The sequence below is a fragment of the Pseudophryne corroboree genome, chromosome 4, assembly GCF_028390025.1.
Source record: "Pseudophryne corroboree isolate aPseCor3 chromosome 4, aPseCor3.hap2, whole genome shotgun sequence".
NCBI classification, from domain to species: Eukaryota; Metazoa; Chordata; class Amphibia; order Anura; family Myobatrachidae; genus Pseudophryne; species Pseudophryne corroboree.
In genome coordinates this window covers 223,711,438-223,720,999 of record NC_086447.1, presented here as the reverse complement: position 1 = coordinate 223,720,999, position 9,562 = coordinate 223,711,438, and the positions used below count along the sequence as shown (strand labels likewise).

The 9,562-nt window shown below is 46.6% G+C and overlaps 1 pseudogene; it reads left to right on the top strand.

Annotated features, from left to right (window-relative positions):
• Positions 1–8,922: 8,922 nt before the first annotated feature.
• On the top strand, positions 8,923–9,040 carry LOC134912968 (5S ribosomal RNA; annotated as a pseudogene).
• Positions 9,041–9,562: the final 522 nt, after the last annotated feature.

Sequence of the window (9,562 nt, the reverse complement as noted above, 5' to 3'; positions counted from 1 at the left end):
CATCTAAATCAGGCCAGGCCCATGGACTGAAATTTACTAGAGTACTTTCTACTGTGCAGTTTTCAAACCACCATATATTGGATACAGTTTTTAAAAACAAATTGCAAAATGTATCAACCTGTGGTTTGCATGAAGTCGCATCTGATGTGTGACACTTTGAAAAACCTTAGCTGATAGATTTCAACCTAAGCCACAATGTAAATCCAATGGTGAAGCAACAATGTAGTTTTACTATGCAGTCATTTTAGGCTTAGGACTGATGAGACTTGAATGCAAGTTCTTTTGCAGAGCATAGATTCTATATTTTTTTATCTACACATGCTCTGGAATTAAGTGCAGTCAAGTTCAGCGATGCGGTGTTCAGCTGCATATCCATTTGCAAATGACAGAGTGTCACTGTGTTATAATGGGACAGAGAGGGTGAGTTAATGGATATGCAGAGTTGTGTAGAAGTACAATATGCCTATTTTCCGACAGATTTCTTGCACCTAGTTTAGGGCTGGGTCAAGTGCACATTGATGACAATGAAAGGTATCAAATCAAGTGTATGGGAAGGGATGGAACAGGGGTGCTCCCATCTAAGTCCTTTCTGCTCTGAGGCTCTGCAGGAGAAAAGACAAAATGCAGGTGCACACGCTAAAGAAAACTGGCAATCAGAACCATAATAATAAACTGCAATATAACATGGAGTAAAATTAAGGTAGTTAGCATCATCTTTGGCCAAAAAATGATGTGCCCACCTACCATGGCCAGGTGACCTCAGCAGGTGGGTCCCTAACATTCCTAAGGTTCAAATCCAGAGCACAGGACCCCTCGAGCCAGCACAACCCAAGGCATCACACTTAGTGAGAAGTAACAGTTTAAAGGGCCTATTTATCACTACAATGCAGGATGCGGATGACAGGTGATAAAATCGCCCCAACTCGCACTGCGATAATTGATTACATTGCAGGGATCTATCAATTATCGCGTGCAGGGACAAAGCTTGCGGTCAAGCTCTGTCTCTGTGATGCCTCTTCGCAGCATCATCATGTCCTGCTGCGCATGCACCAAACCCACCGCTACCATTGCCGCCCAGTTGACCCCCCCCATCGCGACTACCCCCGCGCGGACACCCCCTCAGCAGGATAATATACTCACCTGTCCAGGGAGCCGGTCCGCGCTGCTTCAGGAGGCTGCCGGGCGCCGGGTCCTTCTCCTGCGCTGTGACCCCCATGCTGTAAAGTGAGCTGCCGCTTTGCAGCATCACTTTACTGCACCGGGGTCACAGCACAGCATATGGGCGACCAGGCGCCCAGCAGCGCTCACCGGACCAGCGGACACCGGCTCCCTGGACAGGTGAACATTTTTAGGTTTGTTTTTTTACACTGTGATCAGCTTGTGTGTCCATAGGACACACATAGCTGATCACTCTGCTGATCACTCTGCCGGATCACCACTCAGCTTTCTCAGGGGCAGAGAAAGCTGGGTAAAAGGGTACACATCGCAGTGCTGCTCTGTGAACTCACCAGCCTGAGCTAGCGAGATTATCACAGGGCACACTGCTGTATTTTTTCACTTATTTTTTTTAGTAAATTTGGCCACATCACATTTCCCATTATAAGTATGGTGAATGCAATGTGGGTTACTAAAAAAAAAGTGAATTAAAGGATTTGGAGCAGTTTTTCATGAAATCTGCTCCAAATGCCTTTTAATACATTCAGGTGATACTAAAATAATGTGAAAAGGGTGTGAAAACACCCTTTTTCCACAGTATTTTAGTAAAAATAATGTTAATAAATAGACCCCTAAGGGTTAAAAAGTGTTACCTAGCAATTCTACTAAAAGTGTTACATAGGTGAGAAATAGTAATTAGGGTGTTAGAAAGTGTTACATTAGTAAAAAGCAGTTTAGGTGCTAAAAATAAGAATTTACTTACCGATAATTCTATTTCTCGGAGTCCGTAGTGGATGCTGGGGTTCCTGAAAGGACCATGGGGAATAGCGGCTCCGCAGGAGACAGGGCACAAAAAAGTAAAGCTTTTACCAGATCAGGTGGTGTGCACTGGCTCCTCCCCCTATGACCCTCCTCCAGACTCCAGTTAGGTACTGTGCCCGGACGAGCGTACACAATAAGGGAGGCAATTTGAATCCCGGGTAAGACTCATACCAGCCACACCAATCACACCGTACAACTTGTGATCTAAACCCAGTTAACAGTATGATAACAGAAAGAGCCTCTTAAAGATGGCTCCTTAACAATATAACCCGAATTTGTTAACAATAACTATGTACAGTATTGCAGATAATCCGCACTTGGGATGGGCGCCCAGCATCCACTACGGACTCCGAGAAATAGAATTATCGGTAAGTAAATTCTTATTTTCTCTATCGTCCTAAGTGGATGCTGGGGTTCCTGAAAGGACCATGGGGATTATACCAAAGCTCCCAAACGGGCGGGAGAGTGCGGATGACTCTGCAGCACCGAATGAGAGAATTCCAAGTCCTCTTTTGCCAGGGTATCAAATTTGTAGAATTTTACAAACGTGTTTTCCCCCGACCACGTAGCTGCTCGGCAGAATTGTAATGCCGAGACCCCTCGGGCAGCCGCCCAAGATGAGCCCACCTTCCTTGTGGAATGGGCCTTAACAGATTTAGGCTGTGGCAGGCCTGCCACAGAATGAGCAAGTTGAATTGTGTTACAAATCCAACGAGCAATCGTCTGCTTAGAAGCAGGGGCACCCAACTTGTTGGGTGCATATAGTATCAACAGCGAGTCAGATTTTCTGACTTCAGCCGTCCTTGAAATGTATATTTTTAAGGCTCTGACAACGTCCAACAACTTGGAGTCCTCCAAGTCGCCAGTGGCCGCAGGCACCACAATAGGTTGGTTCAGGTGAAACGCTGATACCACCTTAGGGAGAAAATGCGGACGAGTCCTCAGTTCTGCCCTATCCGAATGGAAGATTAGATAAGGGCTTTTATAAGATAAAGCCGCCAATTCAGATACTCTCCTGGCGGAAGCCAGGGCCAGTAACATAGTCACTTTCCATGTGAGATATTTAAAATCCACCTTTTTCAATGGTTCAAACCAATGGGATTTGAGGAAATCTAAAACTACATTTAGATCCCACGGTGCCACCGGAGGCACCACAGGAGGCTGTATATGCAGTACTCCTTTAACAAAAGTCTGTACCTCAGGAACTGAGGCCAATTCTTTTTGGAAGAATATTGACAGGGCCGAAATTTGAACCTTAATAGATCTCAATTTGAGACCCATAGACAATCCTGATTTTAGGAAATGTAGGAAACGACCCAGTTGAAATTCCTCCGTCGGAACACTCCGATCCTCGCACCACGCGACATATTTTCGCCAAATGCGGTGATAATGTTTCGCGGTGACTTCCTTCCTTGCCTTAATCAAGGTAGGAATGACTTCTTCTGGAATGCCTTTCCCTTTTAGGATCTGGCGTTCAACCGCCATGCCGTCAAACGCAGCCGCGGTAAGTCTTGAAAGAGACAGGGACCCTGTTGTAGCAGGTCCCTTCTCAGAAGTAGAGGGCACGGGTCGTCCGTGACCAACTCTTGAAGTTCCGGGTACCAAGTCCTTCTTGGCCAATCCGGAGCCACTAGTATTGTTCTTACTCCTCCTCACCGTATAATCTTCAATACCTTTGGTATGAGAGGCAGAGGAGGAAACACATATACTGATTTGTACACCCAAGGTGTTACCAGTGCGTCCACAGCTATTGCCTGTGGATCTCTTGACCTGGCGCAATACTTGTCCAGTTTCTTGTTGAGGCGAGACGCCATCATGTCTACCATTGGTCTTTCCCAACAGTTTACTAGCATGTGGAAGACTTCTGGATGAAGACCCCCCTCTCCCGGGTGAATATCGTGTCTGCTGAGGAAGTCTGCTTCCCAGTTGTCCACGCCCGGGAAGAACACTGCTGACAGTGCTATTACGTGATTCTCCGCCCAGCGAAGAATCTTGGTAGCTTCTGCCATTGCACTCCTGCTTCTTGTGCCGCCCTGTCTGTTTACATGGGCGACCGCCGTGATGTTGTCCGACTGAATCAACACCGGTTTTCCTTGCAGGAGTGGTTCCGCCTGGCTTAGAGCATTTTAGATTGCTCTTAGTACCAGAATGTTTATGTGAAGAGACTTTTCCAGGTTCGTCCATACCCCCTGGAAGTTTCTTCCTTGTGTGACTGCTCCCCAACCTCTCAGGCTGGCGTCCGTGGTCACCAGGATCAAATCCTGTATGCCGAATCTGCGGCCCTCCAATAGATGAGCCTTTTGCAACCACCACAGAAGATATACCCTTGTCCTTGGCGACAGGGTTATTCGCAGGTGCATCTGAGGATGCGACCCTGACCATTTGTCCAACAGATCCCTTTGGAAAATTCTTGCATGGAATCTGCCGAATGGAATTGCTTCGTAAAAAGCCACCATTTTTCCCAGGACTCTTGTGCATTGATGTACAGACACCTTTCCTGGTTTTAGGAGGTTCCTGACAGGTCGGATAACTCCTTGGCTTTTTCCTCGGGAAGAAAAACCTTTTTCTGAACCGTGTCCAGAATCATCCCTAGGAACAGCAGACGTATCGTCGGAAAACAGCTGCGATTCTTGGAATATTTAGAATCCAGTCGTGCCGTCGAAGAACTACTTTAGATAGTGCTCTTCCGACCTCCAACTGTTCTCTGGAACTTGCCCTTTTTAGGTCGTGCAAGTAAGGGATAATTTAGATGCCTTTTTTCTTTGAAGAAACATCTTTTCGGCCATTACCTTGGTAAAAAGGCCCGGGGTGCCGTGGATAATTCAAACGGCATCGTCTGAAACTGATATTGACAGTTCTGTACCACGAACCAGAGGTACCCTTGATGAGAAGGACAAAATTTGGACATGGAGGTAATCCTTGATGTCCAGGGACACCATATAGTCCCCTTTTTTCCGGTTCGCTATCACTGCTCTGAGTGACTTTATCTCGATTTGAACCTTTTATGTAAGTGTTCAAAACATTTTAGATTTAGACTATGTGTCACCAAGCCGTCTGGCTTCAGTACCACAATATAGTGTGGAAAAATAATACCCTTTTCCTTGTCGTAGGAGGGGTACTATGATTATCACCTGCTGGATATACAGCTTGTGAATTGTTTCCAATGCTGCCTCCCTGTCGGAGGGAGCCGTTGGTAAAGCAGACTTCAGGAACCTGCGAGGAGAAGATGTCTCGACTCTCCAATCTTTACCCCTGGGATAATACTCGTACGATCTAGGGGTCAACTTGCGAGTGATCCCACTGCGCCCTGAGACTCTTGAGACTACCCCCCCACCTTGAGTCCGCTTGCACGGCCCCAGCGTCATGCTGAGGACTTGGCAGACGCGGTGGAGGGCTTCTTTTCCTGGGAAAGGGCTGCCTGCTGCAGTCTACTTCCCTTACCTCTATGTCTGGGCAGATATGACTGGCCTTTTGCCTGCATGCCCTCATGGGAAAGGAAAGATTGAGGCTGAAAAGACGGTGTCTTTTTTAGCTGAGATGTAACTTGGGGTAAAAAAGGTTGGATTTCCCAGCTGTTGCTGTGGTCCCCAGGTCCGATGGACCGACCCCCAAATAACTCCTTCCCTTTATACAGCAATACTTCCATCTGCCGTATGGGATCTGTATCACCTGACCACTGTCGTGTCCCTGACATCTTCTGGGAGATATGGACAACGCACTTATCTTGATGCCAGAGAGCAAATATCCCTCTGTGCATCTCACATACATATATATAGAATGCATCCTATTAAATGCTGTACATGAATAAAATATTTTCAGTCAGGGAATCCGACCAAGCCAACCCAGCACTGCATCTCCAGGCTGATGGCGATCGCTGGTCGCAGTATAACCACCGTATGTGTGTATATACTTTTTAGGATATTTTTCCAGCTTCCTATCAGCTGGCTCCTTGAGGGCGGCCGTATCTGGAGACGGTAACGCCACTTGATAAGCGTGTGAGCGCCTTATCACCCTAAGGGGTGTTTCCCAACGTACCCTAATTTCTGGCGGGAAAGGGTATAACGCCAATATTTGCTATCGGGGTAACCCTACGCATCATCACACACTTCATTTTATTTTATCTGATTCAGGAAAAACTACAGGTAGTTTTTTCACTCCCACATAATACCCTTTCTTGTGGTACTTGTAGTATCAGAAACACGTAACACCTCCTTCATTGCCCTTAACGTGTGGCCCTAATGAGAAATACGTTTGTTTATTCACCGTCGACACTGTATTCAGTGTCCGTGTCTGTGTCTGTGTCGACCGACTGAGGTAAATGGGCGTTTTTTAAAAACCCCTGACGGTGTTTCTGAGACGCCTGGACCGGTCCTAATAGATTGTCGGCCGTCTCATGTCGTCAACCGACCTTGCAGCGTGTTGACATTCTCACGTAATTCTCTAAATAAGCCATCCATTCCGGTGTCGACTCCCTAGAGAGTGACATCACCATTACAGGCAATTTCTCCGCCTCCTCACCAACATCGTCCTCATACATGTCGACACACACGTACCGACACACAGCACACACACCGGGAATGCTCTGACAGAGGACAGGACCCACTAGCCCTTTGGGGAGACAGAGGGAGAGTCTGCCAGCACACACCAAAAACGCTATAATTATATAGGGACAACCTTATATAAGTGTTTCTCCCTTATAGCATCTTTTATATATATACAATATCGCCAAAATCAGTGCCCCCCCTCTCTGTTTTAACCCTGTTTCTGTAGTGCAGTGCAGGGGAGAGCCTGGGAGCCTTCTCTCCAGCTTTTCTGTGAGAGAAAATGGCGCTGTGTGCTGAGGAGATAGGCCCCGCCCCTTTTTCGGCGGGCTCGTCTCCCGCTATTTTTGAAGTTAGGCAGGGGTTAAATATCTCCATATAGCCTCTGTGGGCTATATGTGAGGTATTTTTTGCCTCTAATAAGGTTTTTATTTGCCTCTCAGAGCGCCCCCCCCCAGCGCTCTGCACCCTCAGTGACTGTTGTGTGAAGTGTGCTGAGAGGAAAATGGCGCACAGCTGCAGTGCTGTGCGCTACCTTTATGAAGACTCAGGAGTCTTCAGCCGCCGATTTTGGACCTCTTCTCTCTTCAGCGTCTGCAAGGGGGCCGGCGGCGCGGCTCCGGTGACCATCCAGGCTGTACCTGTGATCGTCCCTCTGGAGCTAGTGTCCAGTAGCCAAGCAGCAAATCCACTCTGCACGCAGGTGAGTTCACTACTTCTCCCCTAAGTCCCTCGTTGCAGTGATCCTGTTGCCAGCAGGACTCACTGTAAAGTAAAAAACCTAAGCTAAACTTTCTCTAAGCAGCTCTTTAGGAGAGCCACCTAGATTGCACCCTTCTCGTTCGGGCACAAAATCTAACTGGAGTCTGGAGGAGGGTCATAGGGGGAGGAGCCAGTGCACACCACCTGATCTGGTAAAAGCTTTACTTTTTTGTGCCCTGTCTCCTGCGGAGCCGCTATTCCCCATGGTCCTTTCAGGAACCCCAGCATCCACTTAGGACGATAGAGAAATGTTTTAAAATTATGATGCCCAAAGCAGCCTGGCCACACCAACCAAGGGCGGTCCCATGCCCCGGACCCATTCCTAATACTGGCATATTATATCAATTTATCCAAGTCTAACCATTCATAATTCCTATTACAATATGTAGTCTGCAAATGTATGGACCCTCTACTAATTAAAAACATTGAAGCGGAGGGGGGAGAGGTGCTAGTCCAAGTGATGGAGTCTCTACCTTCAAGTGCACACACATATATGCAATATAGAATATATGGAAGAGGTGGAGCTGGACTGCCCTTCCTAGTTCTCCACATTATAAGAGGTGCTACCATGCTGAGACTTTTAGTGCCACAAGAAAAAAGAGAAAATGTTGGTACATACTTTAAACACTAAGAACACTTAAATACAAAGAGAAGAGAGAGTTGAACAAGCCCGAGCATCGCGGGCGAAATGCGTCTTCCCGGAGGCAGCAAGGCAGCAGCAGCGGGACCTGTATAGCACACCCCTCAGCAGCATCTATGACAATGGCACAAGCTCACTGACCTCGAGCAGCGGGAGCGGCATCCCAGCATTAACTGGTAAAGCTTGACAGCCACTATACCTCCACCAGATCATCCCTATTCTAGCAGCTCAGGTTAAGCTACCTTTGCCTGTATAGCCACCCATTGAGCGCTGCACACGTCTCACATAGATGGGCATACTCCTTGGCTGCACCACGTATTTGAGCAACACTCTCAACTACCATTTTTTGATATGTTGGTATAGAGGCTCTCCAACACGCAGCTATTACTGTCTGATTTATTACTGAAAGCTGGGGATACCCTAATTTGGGATTTCTATCTTTGGTGAATTGTACTCCTCATAGATGGGACACCAACCACACTTACTTTGTATCTCTAGGATTTTCATTGGAGACCTTATCATTTCACCACCCCCCCTCCTGTTTCCTGCTACTGCACACAGCATCACAGCAGGGCTTATAAACCTACTCTACGACACTAACTTTTCAGACACCTGAGTAGTTTATATGCATTCACGCTGTGACTCTCCTACTCCATAGAGCAAATTGTGTGATTTTGTTCAGTTGAATTAATGACAATATAAATGTAGCTGGAACCAGCATCATTCTGTCAGATCCAGCACTCATTCTGTCATTTATTTGTTTTGTTAAATTGGATTCCCTTACAGGCACCTCTAAGTTAATCATTCTTATTTTCTGAGACTCTCATTGGTGATCCAGTAAATCTCTCTACCTACTGTATATCAGTTTCTCAACTGGTAGGTTTATATTTACTGCCTAACACCAAAAGCAGATCCCACTTGTACATCTTTTTCTAAAAACAACTCTTTTTTTCATGAACTCTCATCAATGATTCAGGAGAAAGACGGACTGAAATACCAGTGACCTACTATCATACCGTACTGCATATGCACAATCTCATCTGATTTTGGAAACTATACAGTATAGGGCCGAGCAAGTACCTGGTGGGAGACCACCTGGGAATACCCAGTGCAGTAGGTCGGAGTTATTGGGACACTCAAGACTAACACGGACAGCAGATTCATCTCTACTTTCTCTGATCTCTAAGCCTATCTTTGGCAACAAGCACTTAATTCCTAAAACTTTGATCAAGAGAACACATCAACAGCTTTCACCAATTTGCCCAAACTATTTATTTGATATGAGTGGGGGATACAGTAAATTTGTTATTGTATAATAAAGGTGTGCTAACCCGAGTCCAATACAGGACCTAAATTTATGTCATTTCCCACTACTTATTACTAGTGATGAGCGAGTTCGAATCTCTGAGAACTGAACCACCCAGACTTTAGGATCCAAGCCTGGATCCGAGTCCGGCTCAGGACTTCCCTACAGACTCGGATCCCAGATAGAGGCAAAACATCATCATCCCGCTGTCAGATCTTGTGGGATTTGGATTCTATATAAGGAGTTGCGTGTCGCCACCATTTTCACTCCAGACTTGGAGAGTTAGGGAGACAGACCTCTGTCTGTCTGTGGGTGGTAGCATACAGGAGTGCTGCT